Source organism: Danio rerio, chromosome 17, assembly GCF_049306965.1.
Source record: "Danio rerio strain Tuebingen ecotype United States chromosome 17, GRCz12tu, whole genome shotgun sequence".
NCBI classification, from domain to species: Eukaryota; Metazoa; Chordata; class Actinopteri; order Cypriniformes; family Danionidae; genus Danio; species Danio rerio.
In genome coordinates, this window is record NC_133192.1 from 21,181,970 (window position 1) to 21,205,051 (window position 23,082).

Consider the following 23,082-nt stretch of genomic DNA (forward strand, 5'->3'; position numbering starts at 1 on the left):
ATAAATGCATGCAGAGGCTGCAGCAGAAACGTTCTGTTGTGTTCATTCTCCAAAGGCTGGTGATTGATTCTGTGCAGTATTCAGCGCAGGTGTGAAGTATTTATCAGGCTGCGCGATGATGGAAAGCCAAAGAGTTTGGCACACACACACAATCTCTGTGGTCCACTATAACAGACGATCGCTCACTCCCTCTCTCTGCTCTCTGACATTAACCAGCTGTATTTTTCTTCTCCATATTTGGCTCTTAATTGAGAGGAAAACCCATACTCTATGATGAACTCCTCAGTTTGAAGTTAGTAAGAAAAAGAAACTGCTGCATGGTCAATTAGATAGCCGAACAGTACAGAACCATTTTTAGGATAAAACGGATTTTCCAAAGGATTTTCCAAAGTCTTGCCTCCAAAGTTTTGAAAGATATTTTAAAAGCACTCATTAACAGGTTATCGACAAGAGAAATATTCCTCTACTTATTGAGTATTAGGCTCAGTGGTTAGCACTGTCACCTCACAGCAAGAAGGTTGCTGGTTCGAATCCTGGCTGGGCCAGTTGGCATTTGTGTGTGGAGTTTGCATGTTTTCCCCGTGTTCATGTGGGTTTTCCCCAGGTCCTCCGGTTTCCCCCACAGTAGAAAGACATGCGCTAAAGTTGAATTGAATAAACTAAATTGGCCGAAGTATGTGAATGTGAGTGTATGGGTGTTTCCCAGTACAGGGATGCAGCTGGAAAGGTATCTGCTGCATAAAATATGCTGGAACAGTTGGTAGTTTGTTCCACTATACCGGCCACAGATAAATCAGAGACTAAAGGCTGGTTTATACTTCTGCGTCAAGTGATCGGCGTGACCAACAGGGCATGTCTTGAAAGTAGCCATGCATTTATACTTCTGCATGCTGTATGTATTGCCCAGCAATAACACCTCTTAAATGCTAGCTGGCAATAAGGTTTTTATATTCCCCTGTCAAGTTTCTTTTTGGTGTTTTTTTTTTTTTTTTCTGAATGGTACCTCAGTGTAGAAGTAGCTCAGACTCACTCATTTTGAGGTGGGAACTGGCAGACATGCAACAACTTAAATCACAAGGTAAACATAAAACAAAAGTGTCCATCTGGAGCACTTTCACAGGACTCCACACTTGTAAACACACGCTCCAACGGGTTTGCGCAGCTCTCGGTCCTACCCACACTCGTCAGCGCTACCAAGCCAACCAATCACAGAGCTTGTGCGACGTGTCGTTGCGACATGTAATTACATTTTTTTTGAGAGGTGCACGGCAGTGTTGGCGATGGCCACGACAAGGGCTTTGCGCGAATGCACAGGCTGTGCCGAAGCACTGGAGTGTGCTTAATGCAGAAGTATAAATCAGCCTTAAACCAAAGGAAAATGAAAGAATGAATGAATAATGAGGCCTATAATGCCTCATTTTCACTAAATGGTACGTTTGAGTACAGTACAGCTAGTATAGTTTGGTACGAGTCACCCTGATCAAGCTTGCCTTTCCAATGCCAATATTACCCTTCCATCATACCTGCCAACACTCCCGTTTTTCCCGGGAGTCTCCCGTAATTTCAGACCCACCTCCCATTTTGTCATTACTCCCAGAAAACTCCCGGAATTTCAACTCCTTCCCCTGGTCCTCAGGTGTTTGGTACAATCTGTAACACCCCTGGATTGGCAACTATTCCGATGGCAGCCTGTGCCACCTTTCGATTTTTCAAGCCCCTGTAAAGTCTCTGAAAAGTACTGGACATAGTAAACTGTACTTAACGTTACTGTACTTAAGTAGATTTTTCTAGTATCAGTGCTTTACTCCACTACCTTTTTTCTGACATTTTTTTTACTTTTACTTCTTACATTTTTACACAAGTATCTGTACTTTTTAGTCCTTACATTTTTAAATGGGGCTTGTTTCTTTCATTTTAATGTGTTGTGTAGCGTGATCTATATTATTTCATGTCATTGTGCAATTTGAAAGCCTTTTTGATTCAATCAATCTATTTTTGATGCCTTTTTAAACTGATTATACTGATATTTATTATTATTGTTTATATTATTATTTAAGACACAACAGTGTGAGAAATGTTACACCATTTAAAGAGCTGACCACGAGAAACTACAAAGAAATGTAAGTTATTTTGATGCATTCATGATGTGTAGTGTTGTTATTGCTGTTATACTAAAATAAGTATATATAGTAATTAATACTTTTTACTTAAATACATATCATAGGTGGTTCTTCTTTGCTTTTACTTGAGTACAAAAGTGTAGTCAGTATGTTCACCAGAGTCAATTTAAACATGAGTATCTGTACTTTTACTTGAGTAAATGATGTATGTACTTTTGCCATCTCTACAGACTAAAATACTAGGCTACTTCCTGTCTAAATAAATAAGTAATCACCAGAATGTGGCAATGTTTGGTCTAAATTCAATAGCATGGCTATAGAAGATTAAAATTGCAGGACATACACCACTACTTGATCAAATTTAGGATAAATTCTAGTCTCTTTGATGAGAAAAGCTTCAAACTATTATTTCAACATCCTTAATTGTATTTTAAGACGTCTAGTATTTTGCCAGTGAAGTTAAACTATGTGAGTGAACCTTTTGCAGGAGTTCAGAAATGTTAAACAATGTCAAATAAATCCATTAAATCACTGTAAAATACAGCATCTAATTTCCTAATATGTAATACGTCCAATTTACAAAATACATCCAAGCCTAACATAAGCCCAGGGCTATAATTTAATCCATTCACAGCCTTATAATTCTACAACAGAAAAAATAATAATAATAAAAATAGTTTAGCTGTGGGATTTGGATCTGTTCAAACCCACCCACACACACACACACACACACTCACACTCACACACAAGCACACTTCCAAAAGACATTGGATATCTGACCACACAAACGCTGACTATCACAGCACAGAGCTTTTGCTGATAGGAGACTTCCTCTAGTGTGTGTGGAGGCTATTGCTGGGTCCATAAACCCCAGACATCTAGGACTACTGTAATGACTCTGCCCTTAGGAAATTACAAGCCATTGCTCAAAGTGCTGAAGGATGCAGTGGGAGCTTGAGCACTCTTTCTTTCTCTCATTCACCTACTCTACTGATCTAGAGTCTGTCGACACTGCGCAGGTTACCAAAGTTCCCAATCAAAGCTGAACAGGAATTCAGATAAAGATGAAATATAAGTGGTGCAGAGTGCTTTTAGACAAATTATGAGCAATGTTTTTTGAAGGGGAAAAGCCAAAAGATTCAGCACAAATCTAAGGTCTTATAATACAGCATCTAGTTTATGTGAACCAACTTTTATGTCCTTTTCAAAGACTCTTGACTGAATAAATATTATGACAGAATTTTCTTAGGTGAACTATTAAGTCACAAACATTTCAGTTTCAGCCCTGAGCTTTAGCTAAAACGCTGGCTTCGCATTGCATTTCATTATAACAGGATCAAGAAGTGAGAAAGAATACAGTAAATACAGCTCAGCATTTCACAGATGTGAAAAGAGGAAAAAGTTAATAACATTACCTCAGCAGAGAAAACTCGCCAATCATTTTATGTAATACGGTGTCAAGAGCATTGGGTTTCATGTGGAAAATAAATTAAATGAAACTTTTAAACAAAGAGCTATAGAATGAATGAGTTTTATCCGTTGACCAAGACCGACGATACCAATAAAAACCAAGGCAGCTTTTAATCAGGTCAAAGTGAAAAGCATTTGTCATCGCAGAAAGGAGATGACACACGAGGAGAAGGTCAATAAATGGAGTTCTTCTCAAAGGCTCTTGTTGCAATGTTTTTCAGAGTACACCTGACAGATGATATGCTAATCTGTGAAGATGGGTCAACAAAGCAAGACAGGGTTATTATTAAATCAATAGCTCACCCAAAAATGAGAGCTCTGTTATCATTTACTCACTGATTTACTCAATTCAAAAACTGCATGACTTTGTTCTGTAAAAGATGATAGCTGGTATGAGAATATCCAGCTAAATCCTAAAATAATGAATGTAAATGAGCACAACCAAAGAATTGACATGTAAGACATTACAGTGACTTAAGTGCTTTATTCAAGGATTTCTGAAGCCAAAGTGGCTCTGTGTTAAAAACAAATCAAAATATAATTTATAAAAGAGGCTAAGCTACTGGGAATAAGTTTTTTTAAGTAATAAGTTGAGCATTCACTTACTATACACAATAATAGACACTACAGTTAACAGCTCAATATTGTGTGTGTGTGTGTGTGTGTGTGTGTGTGTGTGTGTGTGTGTGTGTGTGTGTGTGTGTGTGTGCGTGTGTGTGTGTGTGTGTGTGTGTGTGTGTGTGTGTGTTTGTAAAATCAAAATGCTTATTTTGCAAGTATACATTTTTATTATTTAAGTGAACAACTAATCTGTGCAAATTAATCAACTGGGAAAAAAATGTTTGTTTTGGTAATCAAAATCAAAGTCAAAGTCAAAGTTTGACCATTTGCTTCTGCGTTTGGAGTGGTGGTCTTTCTCTGTTGGCGTCAGTTTGATTCTTTATCTTAATAACAGTATTCTTAATCATGCGAGGGGCATTACCTTTAGTTAGCTATGAGGAAATGATGAGCAAAAAATAAAAAACCAAAAAGATTCCTTATAAATTACACAGATAATTTGTTTAAGTAAAAAAAAAAATTACATCTTTGGAGGCCAAATTACAACTAAAATAGGATTTTTCTTGGACATTCAAAAATAAATTATACCAAAACTTCTTTCAATGTTCAAAATCATAAAAAAGATGCAACGACCCTGGATGTATAATACATAATTGTCATCAATCTGCAAAGATATTTGATAATGTAAAACATAAACATACTGTAACAATGCTAACATAAATGTTATGAAGTATTTTTAAATGTTTATAACTTATGCAGAAATGAAAAGGGAGCAACCAAGATTTTTCAAAATAAACATTCCAAAAAAAAAAAAAAAAAGTATTCTAGGCGCCCCGCCCCAACTTAATACTCTGTTTTAGTTGAAATTACATCCACATAATTAAATAAAAGTCTTAGCAACTCAAATAAGAGTCTTTAGTCTGTTAAATAATAGTCTATTCGTAACATGAAAAATAGGTAACTATTCTGATGGTCCATTTGAGTATTAGTAGACTGTCTGCTTAATATCTGTTGATACTGCTCCTTTAACAGACATTTAACTGACTATAAGAAACTTTGCAGGTACATGTCAACTTACACTAACCCTAATCCCAAACTAACAGTTTACTTATAATCTAATCAGAATTAATTGGCATGTAAATGCAATGCAATGTAACTTAAATTCAACAAATGGATCATCAAAATAAAGTGTGACCATAAATATAAATATATCAAGAAAAACATCAATGACTAATATAGTTACAACACATCACTATAGCACATACAGCTGAGGGCAAAATCATTAGCCCTCCAGTGAAACTTTTATTCTTATTCAAATGTTTACCAAGTGATATTTAATGGAACAAGGCAATTTTCACAGTATTTCATATAGTATTTTTTTATCTGGAGAAGAGTCTTATTTATATTGGTTTGACAAGAATAGATGCAGGTTTTCTTGATCTAGTTTTTTATTATTTATTTAAGGTCAGTATTAAAAATTGTAAGTATTAAGAAGTATTAATTTGTTACGTTACAGAACAAACCACTGTTGTTGTCTAATGACTTGCCTAATCAACCCAACCTGTCTAGTTAAGTTCATTAACCCAGATAAGCATTTAAATTGCACTTTAAGCTGAATAATATCTTGCAAAACATCTAGTAAAATAAGGTGTACTGTCATCATGGCAAAGACATTATAAATTAGTTAATTATAAATTAGTTATTAAAATTATTGTGTTGAAAAATGTGTTGAAAAAAATCTGTTAAACAGCGCTTGGGAAATATATGTATATTTGTTTAAAGAATTAACAATTAACAGGAGGGTGAATATTTTTGCCTTCAACTGCAGGTTTCTACTTTATGAGGTTTATGGGGCTTGAAATGTCCTTATTGTAACTGTATAAAATGCACATAAAAACACACTACTTCTCACAGAGGAATCATACAAGTTAGGGATGACATGAAGGTGAATCAAATGACCCTTTTTTCCCAAGCTTATTTGCTCTACCGTGCTCATCAAATTTTAGCAGCCATGGGTGTGCTTTACATTTCACACAGCTAGCTTATCTGGATTTTAATCAGGCACACACAGAGAGCCATAAGGCTAACCTGCTCCAACACCTCAAATCTCATCAGCTCATAACAGTCCAAACACACGTCCAGACTTCACACAGCAGGATATTTCATCAACTTTTGAAGAAAAGTTTATCAGTCAAGACACCAGCACATCCACCAACAGCCTGCCAGGGATACAAAAAAAAATCATAAACACATTTTGAATTGAGAAGGAAAAGAAATGAATTCATTTTGCAAATAAATGGGTCCCTCTGCGAATCTCTTAATTAGTTCTGAATGCATAAACAGTTCCAGCAAGTTAAAATGGACTGCAGAGAGACCTGGCTGCTGAGAGAATAAGGGCTGCCATATGTTGAAACTCAAACACTTACAACTTTATGACTGGTGGAAAGAAATTGGGGAATATATTTTATGATCAAGTAGGAAAACTGATAAAGGTTCATTATCACAATGTAAAGTGTAAACCACAAGGAAAAGATGTTGATAGGCTCATTGAAGCTGAAAAGCCAGCTATATTGTGCTGGACAAGTGATAAAACATGGATGATGGTCTTTATTGCAGTTTCTTAGGGGATCAAATAGTTGGGTCCATTTTGTGCCAAAATGACTTACATTTCATAAACATTTCCAGGCCTTTCTGACTCTTGTAATTTTAGATATGTTACCCATGCATTCATTCAATTGGATATTAAGATAGAAACAGCACAATGTTTGACAAACATTCTCATATCTTACTGTTATCAAAAGGCTGGTGATGCCTACAACATGACACATAATGCAAATGCTTTTGTTGGTTTCTGTGGAAATAAAAAACATGGACTCAGGAAGAAGTTTTAGGCTCTGCAAGTGTGTTTTCGGAATAAATGATTACTTTTATCCTAAAAGATCAAGAAAATCCAATTACGTCAGATCTACACTCTTTAAAGACTTAATCCCTGAAGTGAAATTCAAATTCCCTTTAAAAACTCCAGGTAAAAGCAAGAGATTGTTCTCTTCCACACCCACGCCAGCTTAGGTTTCTATCTCTTTAAGTAGGCAATATTATGACTGACGGGATATGTAAATTCAGGCTTTCCCACTGTGTAGAGATGTGGTACCCGTGGGCTTTACAGCGCCACATTAACATTCATGGACCTGGATGCCAGGGGTGTGTACCAGCTGCCTACAGACACTCACGGCCTTTTGCTCTGCCACTCAAATGCCAGTCTGTTACTGGGCAGAGGTGGGCATTTCATTCTGATCTGAGATCAGCAGTCCTGCATTGATCTTATATGTGATGAGAATGTAAAGCTGATCTAGGTTCAGGAACACAGGGGAACGTCTTCTGATATTAACTGTCAATAACGCAAAAGGACAAAATGTGGAAAGGTTATTAGATCTGTGACATTTTTGTTCAAGGCAAGTGCTGTGAGGAAGGTTAATGCTAAGAAAAGACTGTGAATAAAGACTAGTGATAAATGCAGATGAGCTGAGATCATTCTAAGCAAGGGTCTGTATTTAATTCTTACTGCTGTAAAGAAATATTTGTTATAATCTTATTAAATATATATATTTATTTATTTATATATATATATATATATATATATATATATATATATATATATATATATATATATATATATATATATATATATATATATATAGAGAGAGAGAGCAAATACTTAATATACAATTATTGCTAAAGATTGTAGCACAAATATTTAATGTTTCCATCCAAAAATGCAAACAAAGCTAGATTATTGGAATTTGTGACTTAAGCTGCATTTCCATCCAATGAGTCAAAGAGAAAAAAAAATTGTCACTTACTGATAAACTGGTGCCGATTATCAAAAAGAAAAATGAAAGTTGCTCTGATATAGATAAATCAAATGTGGTCATTGGTTTTTCTTAAATAATAAATAACTTGCACCTCAAAAGATGAAAAAAATGCAATAAATGTGATAGCATTTGGAGGTGCGAGACGACTTTTCAAGAGCCATCATTAATGAAGTCCCACCGTGCCCATTTTTATTACAACATGATCTATTAAAACAAAAATCACATGAATGATGCGCGTGCTGGTATTTATTCTGTAAATTTGTTTCCATTGTAGTATATGCACATTTTTTTATTGATTTAAAAGTTTATCCTACTCAAATGTGTTCATAAGTTATGCACATTTTCAAACTCTTGTGACCCTTTTCCACTGATTGGAACGGTATGGTATGGGTCAGTACAGGTCACCTTTATCAGACTTGTGTTTCCACTGCCAAAAGGGTACCAATGGTGCCAAGGGTACATCTCATATTTGTCTTTAATCTTTACCGGCACATGTAACCTCTTGTTAGAAAGTAATTCCACCATTCCGAGTTCATAATAGTCCAAAAGGCATTGTTAAATTAGATATGGCAGTTATTTCATGTTTTAGGTTGCTGAAAAAATCATTTGCTAATTTTTTCAAGCTTCTCCTTTGTTTTTTCGCATGCCATTTGTCAGTTTCTGAACGGATGGGATGTCAGAAGCACTTTAAAAATCATGCGCGCATTAATATCAGCAGCTTAAGAAGTTTGTTTTTTTAATATCGACGTGCACACAAACTCTCTCAAGAAAGTGAATGGCACTTTAGACAGCCTTGTATACAACAACAGGGCACAGGGTAGATTCTGCTCTTCTTTGAACAGGCTTTGTGGCTGTTCATCAAGACGACAAGATTTGTTTGAGCTCAATTCGACCATGGCTCATTATTAGATGTATTTCTTATTACGATGTAATGTCTCGGCTGTGTATTTGTGAACAAGCTAGTGACGTATAAACCAATAGCGCTCAGCTGCGCATCTTGCTCCGCCTTTTTGTGCTGGGTACCCTTTCGAAAGGATACCTAGCACAACAAAAGGGTACAAACAGGCAGAGCAAGATGCCGAGCTGAACGCTATTGGTTTTTACTTATGTAAAAATGAGTACGGTTTGGTTTTTGGTACTTTTTGACAGTGGAAGGAGCCATAAAAGTGTACCAAACCGTACTGTACCACTAAGTGGAAATGGGCCATTGGTGTATACATTAAGCATTTTCTATGCAATATTTTCCAAAATATGCTTGAAATGTAGCAAATTTTGCTGTCTAATTTTTCCTGTTTTCCACAAAATACTTTTTTTTTGTTTGTTTTGTTGAAAAGCTTTGGTTATTTTGTGAAATGTTTTATTAGCAAGTTACAGCCTGTACAACTGTAAATGCTTCCAATTTTAAACGATGTTATATACTGTTCTCTAATTTTGATCTAACTTTAGAGCAACAGAGCAGGACATGAGTTTGGAGAAGAACGCCGTGGTGATATCAACCTCCTGTACACAGAAATAATTCAAACACCTGATAATGACTTCTCCAAAAGTGTGTTGTTGTAATAAACTACTTCCCAAAGGCCATTCACCAGCTGATGACCTTTGACCCCTTGGGTTAACAAAGAATACTTTCAAATCAGGGCTGAAGCCTGACCCAATTTAGATTTTTTTTCAGCATATAACATCGAGGCAGAACTGCACAGAGATTACCATCTGACAAGTGATGGCACACGGTTCTTGTCTGTATGAGGTCTTCTTTGTGTCAAGTTTCTGGTCAGTGGACTGATAAGGTGACAAGTAGACTGGATTGGACATCTAGCAGGGAAACAGCCTTTGTATTTTGTTTTATTGGTGGTTCTGTACAATTTTGGTCTGAAAAATCACACAAATACTTTCAGCGAATGAGATTCTCACAGTAGGTATGAATACAGCTGCTCTGTGGAGGTGTAAATGTAAGCGTTTAATATCTGAGAGTGTAAAATGTGCAGAGAGCAAAAAGAAAATGTCTTTAAAGGGCAAGTGCACCCAAAAATAAAAATCCACCTGACTTTAGTTCCTCTGTTGAACACAAAAGTAGAGATTTAGCAGAAAGTCCAAGCTATTCTTTTGCTTACAATTAAAGTGGAATGGGAACACTTTGATCTGTAACACTTTCGACCGTTCGTTTTAAGATTTATTAATTACATTAATTACATCATGTAATGGAGATTACAGGGAAAACTTGAATAAGTTGCGTGAACAATTTTGTATATTATTGGTATAGCAAAACAAAGTATTATATTTCCATTTTTCAATGTTACATGACCCTTTAATCCTTCTAATATGCTTATGTATCTTATTTTTAACAGAATACTTTTGTGTGTGGAAAATATGAACATTTTTCAAGCATTCTGATCAATTGAAAGATCAAAAGGACAACCTTTCCCCCTTTAATCATTTTGGTTTCATTTTATATTAATTTTAATAAATTAAAATATTAATTTCCTACTGTCCCTAAACCTTTGAATATACATAAAAGCATTATTTACATGTCAGTATCAATGCATCCCACAAACTATATATAAAATAAGCATAATCTTCAAGTATCTGAGGACGCCCTGATATCACTTCAGCAGCATTAAGTCATATCATAATCAGACACACACCTGTTCTTGTTCCACTGACCCACAATTTATTAAAGCAAATCGATGCCCATTACCGAAGAGCAAGTCCGTCCCACATGCATTGCTAATTCTGGCATAGATTAGCATAGCCTGTAAAGAATTGATGTGATCACTAAAACAGGCTATACTAATTAAAGCCAGAATCATCAATTCAGATCTTCAGGATTTTAAAGGGCTTCCCTCCAAAAAGGTAGCACTGTAAATGAAAAGCATTAGTTTGCATCACAAAGCTGCACAAAAAACAAGAGTGGAGGAATGGTTATGATTATCCTGCATAAAAGAATGTTTGAGCTGAAGAGTCATAACGTACCTTTCAAGAGCTGTTATTCACATTATATGACTTACAGTGCAATAATCTCTCACAGCAGAGACCCACAATTCATCCTTGCAGATTACTATGCCACCATTTACATATTTTCCTCAAATGACTGTTATATTTTTTTTCACAAAGACAAATGGCTAACTGACCTATGGTAAACATTTGTAAGTCAGAGGCCATGTGATTACGGTCATAACTAACACCTTCAAAACAAATCATCATGAGAATAAACATAAACACACAGGATTCTTGGAAATCTAAGATGGATGTGAAATGACACGTCCCCTGAAGAGGACCTTTTCATCACACTAAGCATCTTCCCAGTGAGTTATACTGTTCCCAATTTGCAACCTCCATCTCCTGCATCCATTATTTATACTTGCTCAAATGATGCATAACTCTGAATAATCAGATAAGCTCATAGCGGATAACTGTCTGATGGACAAAAACAAATCTATAAATACAGAGAAATTTCACAATCACAGATGTTTATTTGCATGTACTGATTGCATCGTTTTATCACACTATTCATTTAAGAAAACATGCAAAACACGATGTACAGTATGTGTGTGTGTGTATTTGTTACATTGAAAAGAATGCAACAGACTATAGTCATATGGCATTCTTAAACACTCAATAAACATGAAATTGAATTTTTGTTCAAACTACTTTTTTAAAATGAGCTGAAACAACTAATTATTTTATGTTCAATTCACTTAAATTTTAAAAAAGTTAATTCCTTTAAGATGTCCCAACACAAATGATTGTGAGAAACACATTTTTTTACAGTGTAGAAACTAAGAAATCCAAATAGATGTAGGTGAACATCCGAATTGTCTATCTAGATACTTTATATCCCTGATTATGATGTTCAACATTTTGTTTGACATCCTTTTTTAAATTCCGCTCAGTTAATTTAAAAGCATGATTTTGATTCAGGATGATTACTTTTCTAAAAGATGACACTATTTTTATGAAGCAGCTAAAGTTGTTGCAGGAGTTGATCTCATTACAGTTGAAAACTGCTTCATCAAATTATTTATGTTATTCCAAAAGTGCCTACAGTACTGCCTACAACAGCAAAATAAAAAAAGAACAATACACTTACAAAGCAATAAAAATAATACACAATAAAATAGAAAGGCTGGAACTATTTTCAAGTCTTTCCCATATGACTGTTTATTATCCAGTGAAGCCTGCATTTCTACTGCTGTCTCTCCCACACAAATACACACACACTTAAAATACAGCATCACTTACTCAGAAACTCATGTTATCAGCTCACACTGACCCACAACTTTATCAATAAAACAGTTTTGCGACTGAAAAGCCACATGGCATTTCTCAGTCTGGAAGTAGGTCTTCAGGCAGGTGAACTAACAATTTTTGTTATTACTAGAATAATTTGCATATTCATGACAGTGTGTTGTATTTGAGCTAAACCCTTTTCATCTGTTTGTTTCTCTATACGCTCTATGCTCACAAACTGTATTTTAATCCAGCCAAATACCCAATAAAGCTGCTTTCATTTGCATATGTATCTCTTTCTGCTTTCAGACAATGGAACAAACAAGAAACAGTAACTTAAAACATGAGGCTTTAGGACTTTGCTTATGTTTACCAGTAATCACTTCCGTTAAGTGGCTTGGCTGCTAAACTATCCTGAAATCTATAAAACATAAAATACATATTATAAAATATTTTCAACCAAATCATTGTTTAGGGTGTGTTTACAGGGATAAAACAGGGATAAAAATGTTACAATGTTGTACTTTGCTCATGGTGCGGTACCTTTTTACATTTCAAAGTTGTTAAACGGACCAAAAGAGCTAAAAAAAGTCACATGTGAGTAATCTCTCCTCACATTGGTCAGAGTTTTAAGATTTTCAGAGTCTTGCTCTGCCGATAACTAGAATTATGCTTTGTACACCAAGACTGCCGTACCATCAATTTCCCTATTGGGGTCCAGCATGCTTTCACTTTCGTATTTGACATGAGATAGACATTTACCGTTAGGAATGACATCCCATCCCAACTCATAATTCTCATTCAGCCATGTATGCCTGTTACATATCCATAATACACTGTGATATAGCCTGGTTCGTTAGTTCGTTGGACTGTATTGCTTTCTCACTACAATCAATCTGCTCCAGAGTTGGTTTCAACCAAGCCAAGACCACCTTATAGGCAATATCGGATCGATTGAGCATCAGAGCTTGATTGCTGGATTCACATATTCTAAATGAATCACGCTAATGGGGTAAATGGACCAGGTTCTGAAACAAAATTTAGGTGTGAAAGCACCCTTTAAAAAAATCATACATTTCTTTAAGTCCATGTGTACCGGAAGTTGATGAGATTTTTGTTTTAGTATGTTGATGTACTTCCAACTGAGTGAGTAGTTGATTAATTGAGTTTTGTGCATCATTCCCTAATAAGAAACTAATAGTAAGAGGAGTGTGGTAAAGAATATTGAGGCTGAAGCCATCAAACTGACCTTAACAGAGAGGGGCCGCCGCTACAAATATGAAAGCAGATGGTCAGATTTGATTGAAAATTAGCAAAACAAACTTTTTTTTTTCAGTGGATTATCTTGCACAGATTAATTGTTCAACAAAAGAGTAACAATATGCGCAAGCAAAATAAACATTGCAACTTTTTGTTTCACAAAGACTTCAAAGACAATGGTTGTGCTGTGATTTAGGTTATATTTGCTTGCAAAAAATTTTATCTTTTTAAAATAAATCTTTTGCCAAGCCTGTATTTTTTTGATCCACAAGTAAAGAAATAAAATTCTTAAACATTTTAATGATTTAAAATATCTGATTTCTAGTTTAATATATTTTAAAATAAAAATTATTCCTGTGATATTAAAACAGAATTTATAGCATCATCATTTCAGCTACATGATCTTTCAGAAATAGTTCTAATATTCAGATTTCAGTCTGTACATTTTTTTTTTTTTTTTTTTTTTTGCTTTAATTCGTGTATCTAAGATTGCTTGAACCTTGTAAGACACTGATTAAAAAGGCAAAAGTTAATGTTGTTGTGGTCAGGCTTAATGAAGCGAGGAGCAGTCATTACGGCGGGGAGACATTTAATGCCCGTCTAAGATATTTAGAAGGAAACAATGATATTTCTACTCAATGCTAGTTGCCATTATGATCTTAGGTGACATTAGCATAATGCAGTAATTGTCTGTCTTCCACCGCAATCTCTTCCTTTCTGTCATTAGGCTAATTACTGTTTCTCCATGACAACAAGACGATACAGAATCTTATGCCATTTTATGATAGATGTAACAATAAAACTGTTAGTCATTACCCTGTTGAAGCATTTTCATAGTCTTGATCAGATGACATTACTGGAAAATCATTTAACATGTATCAATTTACGGTTAAAGGAAGTTTTTAAAATGATCATTAATGACATAAGTTGCACTCAGGCCAAAGCCAGGTTACAAAAAAAGAAAGAAAGAGTGATATAATGTAATTGGACTTCAGCAGGGGTGAAGCATCTGTTTATGAGTGGCTGTGGTGGAACGATCATTTAGGAAATCATTTCACATGAAACAAAAATGAGTCATTCAGCACAGAATTATCAAGGAAAATGGCAAATCGGTTGCAACCCTGAATCAAATTACAACTCCATGATAAAAAAAAAAATTAATGAGTGGCTATCTAATTTCAGGTGCTAAAAGGTTCTGTAATAACGTCAATGATTTACCTGTTCACTGCATTATTTTATAAAGAAAAGAACCTTTTTTCAATTGAGCATTGAATTTTGTCTACGTGCCATCGCCATCATCAGGCATTTCATTTTCAAGCAGTGACCTGAAACGCTCTTTTTCAGCAGCTGCAGCTTTCACTGTGTGAGTTGTCAAGAATACAGAGGTTTCTGCTATTAATATTATATTACAAGGACAGAGATCCTCTGTCTGTCAGATGTCACTGGTGCAGGGCTTGCGGCGTATAGCCAAAAGCAGTTAGGTTATACATAAAAATTGATATAAGGGAAAAATGCATTTTCTAAAAAAAAGCAGCAACATAATAAATAATGAGCAACTCTGTACATGTTTTGTATTATTATTGATAATTGATCTAACATATTATAATAATTATCATTGTTGGGCAAGCTATTTGAAAAATGTAGCAAGCTGAGCTAAAAGCCACTTGACAAAAGTAGCTTAGCTACATCTAAGCCAGTGGTTCTCAAACTTTTCATCAAGTACCACCTCAGATAAAAAATTGTCTCTCCAAGTACCACCATTATGAACAGTATTGAAACACAGCAGCATAGTAGGCCCAGTAAAGCAGCTACAGCTCTGCACAGTTCAAAAACTAGGCAGATTAACAATTTCTTGAAACATTAAGATTGAGCAATGAGTCATAAAATTGTACAACATTGACCAGAAGAATATGTTTAAGTTTAGTTTAAAATAAAAGTTTTTTTCTTTGTTGTTTTTTTTTTTTTTTTTGTAAATTTTTATTGATTAAAGAATGTCAGCAACCCAGGCTCATTCTGAAAAGAACCGCTATATACATTCCTGGAGAGCGCCAAATACATCCTAGGAATTTTTCACAAATCCGCCAGAGGCCGCTGTGTACACTTTTTGAGATCTCAAATTTCTCTCGCAAGTGCCAATCGCGCCTGCTGTTCTGGTTTAAATCTACCAGAGGGCACTGTCGACTGACTGACTGACTGACCAATCTTCTGACTCACCCTCCTCCTTCCCTAAACCCAACCAACAGTGTTTTCAAAAGCAATCCAGAAAAAGAAAAGTAATCTCCAGAAATGTACTGTATATAGGGGTACGTTTTCAGAATAGGCCAATGTTTCAGAATGCACATGTTTTCAACATTAATAATACCAAAAATTAATGCTTTTTGAGAAGCAAAGCATATGAAAATTCTGCAGAAGTTTTAGATTTGCATCATATAGTAAATCAAATTTAAACATGTTGGATATTTCACAATAATTTTAACACAACACATTTAGCTTTGACACTACATAGAAAGCACATTTTCACAAATAAAAAAATAGTTGCACAGAATGGAATTTTATTGCTTGTTTTCTGTAAATTCTGGTATAATCCCAGCCACCTTCAGCTTTCCACGCCCATTTAAGTTGCTTTTTTTCATTCTGATGTACACTTGAGCTTTAAAAAGGAGGAGGGGGGTGACCCTTTAAGAAATCCCATCATACAAATTATACAGACTCATCTGTACATCAGAGGCTGCTAGCACATCTTTCAGGAGAAAAAGTACAATCCAGCTACAAAAATCGCTGTATCTGAAGAGCATTGCTCCATGAGTGTCAATTCACCCGCTTCACAGCAGACAAAAACCATCCAACATCAGCTCCAGCGACCTGTTCATTTACCCTGAGAACGAAATGAACCAACTGACCCCGGACAAACCCTTCGATCCATCTCAAACCTCAGCGCCACGTAATTCACAACTGCCCCTGCTTTATGAAATCCTGCTCTCTCACATGTGAGATGATCAAAAGGAGACGCATCCAGAGGGAGATTCACTGCGTCAAACTGTGTTCCGCGACCTGACAAAGTGTTTCAAATTAATTACACAATACTGCAGCTGTTTTGACAAAACACAGAAAGATAAAAACTCTGGAGAAGAGAGTATGAGTGATGTTGAATAAAAAGGCAGAATAAACCGGTTTAAACTTTAACTGAGCAGGAAAAAGAGCAACGTGGAGCTGACGCAGTTTGAGTGAGGGATTTATTGAATGCATATCATAAAAATGTCCTTCTGTTAAAGATTTTATGACATAAACACAATCGTCTCAGCTGCACTATAGCACCTGTCAAAGTGTGTCCAGAGTGTGAATAGGGAAAAGAGGATATGAGGAGAAAGAGGGAGAGACGCACACACATACACACACATTGAAATCCATCCAAGTGGATGAAAAGATAACAGGTGCAGGTGAAAGCACCTGTGAAGATGAAGAATTTACCTCTGGAGGCAAAACATGAGCTCATTCAGAGCGAATCCCATTCTATGCCTCAAGAAACTTCAATTACCACACACACAGACCATTATCTGTCCGTCCCTCATTTCAAATGAATAATCCAGCTTCGCTTCCCACCATATGTTCTGTGAGACGTCCACGAATATGTACAATACTCAGATGAGATGCTCAGAGTCTGCTGGATGTCTCTGGTGCTGCACAGCTTTGATGGTATGACCTTTCTTTCATGTTCATATTCCATATGCAACCTTTATAAACAGATGTTCTAAACATACATTTGTAATATAACTATGTGGTAAAAACTTATTTTTTGTTGCATTTATGACAATGTTGTCAAAAATATTCCCCATTTTACAAATAACAAACAAGAATATACAAAAAAAATAATTTTTTGTTTTCATATTAAGAGTTTTAGTTTTGTTTCTAGTTAAAATGTATAGCAATTCTAAAATCAAGAAGAATTCTCCTGATAAGTAAATAAAAATATATACAGTATAGTGGTTTGTTTTCAGAAATAATAAGTCAAAATAATTAATTTACTATTTGAATTAATATATAATTAATATTTTAATATAATATATATTAATCTATATATTGGCATATCATATAGACAAATAGTAAACATCTACTTGTCTATTGACATCCAGGCAGTTGTTATCACAGAATAAAGCCAGACAGGCATATCATCAAAACGATGTGAAGGCTGTTTTAGAAGACCGAAGGGCTTTATTCTGCAAAAACAACTGCTTTGGTGTACTTTACCTCGCTTATTACAAGTAATAAGAAGAAAAAAAATGTGACAGAGCATTGTTCTGGGTCTTAATAGTTTTTTCATAATTCTTTAATTAAATGCACACTTGAAAGAAACAACAATTGCTCAATGGAGCACACACTAATCTAAGCATAATTCAGTCACAAGATGGCACAACAGACAAAGATCAAAGTACCAGGATAAGCCTGTGTTATTAGTTTCAGCGGTTGTGATCTCAGATTATTACACAGCTGTCTGGAATACTCGATTCTGATTGGTCATTCCAAGGTATGTTATCCTAAGATAACAACTCCTAAATAACACAGGATCATCCGAGAAATTTGAATCACCTCGACCATTAGTGAATACGTTCAAATGCATATACTTACATCCACATATGTATCATCTTGTCTGTGACACTGTGTTTTTTGACTGTTTGACTGTATGGTGCCGTCTCATGAATGAATTATATGTTAGTTAATCTATGCTTTATTCAGTCAGTTTTGTTTCTGTCAGCTTTGTGTTTTTGCCATCTTGTGACTGAATAATGTGGTTTAGTTAGTGTACTATCCAACACAGCTGTTTTTGTTTCTGTTAGCTTTGCATTTATTTAAAGAATTAATAAACTATTATGGCTCAGAACAATGTTTTGCAGCAAACAGCCCTATAAAGTACATACCTTCAGTCTTATAAAACAGCCATCAGTCCTCACGTTGGGCTAATAACAACCTCCTGGATGTACTGTGTAATAAGCACTGTTATTATAATACACATACTTTATGTAACACATTTGTGGTATAAAATAGAGTCATATTAGCCAGAACAATCACTGAGAAAGCCAAATACATAAAACAATTATGAACTAAAGCCAACACTGCTAATAAATTATAAAAATAAACACTATAGCACTGTGTTGTTGAGCACCACAGACTTATTTTCCTATGAAAATGTAAAAATCTGGTCTAGCATGATATACAGTAGAGCAGCAATTAACTCTGATATATAGGACTTGATCTTTGCAATAGACAGAATTACCCTCAGATAATCCAAGCGTTTGGAGGCATTTAGTAAACACATTTTTTCAGCACACTCTGTTCAATGCTATTTACTAATGCAGGCCGACAGTTCAATGTGATTATTCCCGCTCTGTTAGAAACGCATTCGTTCCTGGCAAACGCTCTGCTCCGCAGCTCCTGTCCGAGCCAAAAGACAGAGAAGAGCGAGCGTGACTGACATAGATAAACCAAAATTATTCCCCTCTTTCCATAATTACCAATTTCAACTGTGGTGATAATATTTTATGCAGTTTGTGTGTGTTTGTGTGTGTTTGTGTGTAATGTCATGCTCAGAAGGAAGTTGTGATGTGATTGGCTAAGGAAGCCTGAGGTTCAACAGTGACTTTGTGGCTTTGGGCCAGTGGGGCAAAAGTATGGTATTATGCATGAATTTCTGTGATACAATTGCTTATGACTGAACCCAATCAACCAGAGAAAGTCAAATGAGTTTCTGAGCTTCTCAAAGAAAAAAAAAAGTATTTACCCCTAGTCAATCAGAGGGAGGAGGAAACATGGAGAATCACAATGAACTACAAACAATATAGAGTATGACAATTACGTGCAAAGCATTAATTCTAGATGAATCAACTCTGTGAAAATAAATTGTATGAATAAATAATATGAAAAACATGATAGATACTGTGTTATGTCAAATAGGGCTGTGTGATATTAGAAAAAATCTGATATTGTGGTATTTTATTTAAATATTGATATGAATACAGTTTCAGAAAATAGCTTGAATAGCTCTATTTAATGGTTTTCTGGGGAGTCTAATGGTATTCAGGTACAGAAATTGAATAATCCTGAAGCAAAAATGCTTTTCTTACTTTGTTTTGTCTAATTTCAAGATTCTCAGACCAAGTAAAAATATTGTTTAGTTTTCACCACCAGAACAAATGTAGTTTTTTTTTTTTTTTTTTTTGCTTGTTTTAAGAAAATAATCTGCCAGTGTTGTAAGTGAAATAGTCTTCACTTTGAAATATAGATTTTTAGACTAGAAACAAGACAAAAATTCTAAGCAATAATTTTTAAAATAAATTATATAAATTCCATATAAATACAGTGATTAAAAAACTATTCTGCGGCTCTTGGTCAACTATAATTCAGACTGGACCTTGCATATATGTATTATAATGTAATGAGTGTATTTATATAGCACATTCATCGTGTATATAATGCACCCAAAGCGCTTCACAATCATGAGGGGGGCCTCTCCACACCTCAACTAGTGTGCAGCATCCACTTGGATGATGCGACGGCAGCCACAGGACAACAGCGCCAGTGCGCTCACCACACAAAAGCTATAGGTGCAATGGAGAGACAGTGATAGAGTCAATTTAGTGGATGGGGATGATTGGGAGGCCATGATGGTTAAGGGCCGTTAGAGGGAAATTTGCCATCACACAGGGTCTACACCTCTACTCTTTACGAGAAATGCCATGGCATTTTTAGTGACCACAGAGAGTCAGGACCTTGGTTTAACTTCTCATCCAAAAGACGGTGCTCATAGTACATAGTACATAGCACTATAGACAGTATATTGTCCCCTTTAATTTAATGGGGCATTAGGACTCACACAGACAACAGGTTTTCTTAGGCCTTCTTAGCTAATTCATATTAATTTATACAATTTCATTCATACATTTTTAGCAAAATTTGAGCTGGTTATGTCATTGTATCTAAAATGATGAAACAAATTCTAAAATTACTAACAGGCGACAAGGTGGCTCAGTAGGTAACATTGCCGCCTAACAGCAAGAAGGTCGCTGGTTTGAGACCAAGCTGGGCCAGTTGGTATTTCTGTGTGGAGTTTGCATGTGCTCCCCATGTTCGCGTAGGTTTCCTCCAGGTGCTCTGGTTTCCTCCACGGTCCTAAGACATGCAGTATAGGTGAATTGGGTAAAATAAATTGGCCATATAGAGTATGTGTGAATGTGAGAGTGTATGGGTGTTTATCAGTACTGGGTTGCAGATGGAAGGGCATCTGCTGTGTAAAATATATGCTAGATAAGTTGTCGGTTTATTCCGCTGTGGCAACCCCTGATGTATATATAGACTAAGCTGAAGGAAAATCAAATTAATGAAATGAAAATTACTAACACTTATTCTAAAACAACAATGCATAAATAATAATCATCAGCATCATCTTAACCATCATGATAATAAATTACAAAAGATAAATAAATTTTAATAAAGAGTATAATATTAACACTATAAGACTTCAACATAAATACTGAAGCATCACGGCTGACAAAAAGAATATAGTGATTGCATGAACTCCAACCCAGGCTCATTTGCAAAAGTACCTCTGCATACATTTCTGGAGAGTGCCAAATACGTTCTAGGAGCTACAATTTCTGGCAATTTTAGTTTTTGCACATCCAAAAGAGGCCGCTGTGAATGCTTTTTCAGATTTCAAATGTCTCTTGCAAGTGCCATTGGCGCCTGCTGACCTCACGTAAATCCACCATTGGCCGCTGTCGACTGACTGTTTGACTGACTGCCTGAACATCTGACCCACCCTCCTCCTTCCCTAAACCCAACTAATAGTGTTTTTAAAGGCACATATTGACCCGCCCACTCACTTCCCTAAACCCAACCGGCAGTTTTAAAAAGCTATCCAGAAAAAGAAAAGCCCTCGCCTGATTTTTACCACATTTTCAGATTTTACCACATTCTCACCTTGTTATTTATTTCTTTATTTTATGTCTTAGCTTCTGTTTTTGTCTTACCTGCTTCCTGGAGCCATTTTTAACCAGACTCGAACCCCGTGGTCATGGTCAATTCCTCTCTGCACCTCAAATCCACCTACGAACATGGTGATCTAACTGGACAAACCGGTAACAGCGGGAAAGCCATCCATATGGAGGTAAGAGCTAAGCTAAGCACTAAAAGGAGCGGGTTATACCGCGTTCATTTTAAAAACTAAATGCACCCACACGTACTTCTGGCTACATAATTCGCGATCTCCAGAAATGTATATAGGGCTACATTTTGAGAATGAGCTATTAAGTTGATCAATTCACATTGTTGGATACATTCTCAAGCTTAGTTAACTTCTATGCATTACGTTTGTAAACAGCAACCACACACAAGCACATACACACACACATATGCCGCCTTTGCACACTTAAACCTTACTCTCTCCTGAGTGTGTAGGGTGACAGGCAGGTACAACACCAACAGCCTCCAGTCTGTAAAAGCAGCCAATTAAATCCAGCGGAGACTCAACGCCTCAACGCCCTCTTTCTTTCCTGCTCGATTGCACATTTCCACTCATCGTAATCCATCTTTCCTTCTTTACACTGGACATTCTCCACCTCCCTCCAGTCTTTCCCCTTTCAGAGTGTTAATTAATCCCTGATAGAAGACGAACACACAAACAGACACACACGAGCAGACACACACACGTTCACCCTCACACACATGCACACGCACACACCTGAAAAAGCCAGACAGGTGTGAGGGAGGTCTGTGTATATCAAATGAGAACGTGTTCAGATGGCAGAGCTTCATTTCAGATTTGAGGAGTAATGCTGGGGGGTTTTTGGTCTTCATGCTGTCAGTAACTGGAGGTGAAAGAGAGCAAGCTTACATCGCTCTGTGCCAAAGCCTTAATCCTGCAGAAAAAAAGCTGATACATGTCAGTCTTATCTTTTTGAAGCACCAGGCAACTTCTGCGGAAAGTTCAGGCCGTATCTTGCAAACAGGGACAATGTGGAAGATAAGACGCAGATGAAGAGAAACACTCAAAGAAGCAACAAACAGAACTCCACAAAAAGCAAATCAATGCTGTTGGTGAATAGAAGAGAGCAGGCAGGAGCAGGTGGTCAGGACAGATGGGCTTACAACCAGCGCTGGATGATACAGCAACCAAAACAAAAACTAAACTAAACAAGCAAACACGTAGCGCAAAGAATACATCAAACTTTACTGGGTCAGGAGTCTGTTGTCTGGAGGCTTGTAATGTTTTTGGAAGAACAATACCAGTGTTATTTTAGTATTATAGTATCTAACCTTGTATCGCCTTTTAGGATATTCAATTAAAAATGCTAGAATATCAAGATGCAATTTCTAAAATATGCATCAAAACGTATGCATTCTAACATTTTAGACGTTTTTAATACGCACAAACTATTTGAAATTGAAATTTTAAATTTGTTTATTTACCAGGGACAATGCTCATTAATCAATAGTAAAACTGTAAATAAGCAAGAGTTAGCCACAGCAGCTAATTTTCATCTGTTGGCCCAGCCATATTTCAAAAAGGGCAACTTAAAATCAAA

General features: G+C 35.9%; 1 protein-coding gene and 1 non-coding gene across 4 annotated transcripts in view; both read right to left on the bottom strand.

Moving 5' to 3' along the window:
* chrm3a (cholinergic receptor, muscarinic 3a) overlaps positions 1 to 23,082 on the bottom strand; it is a 131,929-nt gene that overhangs the window by 56,234 nt on the left and 52,613 nt on the right. The gene's annotated exons all lie outside the window — the stretch shown is intronic.
* mir2187 (microRNA mir-2187) lies at positions 10,733 to 10,836 on the bottom strand. Its single transcript, NR_030652.1, has one exon. It is a non-coding gene; the product is annotated as a microRNA mir-2187 (primary transcript).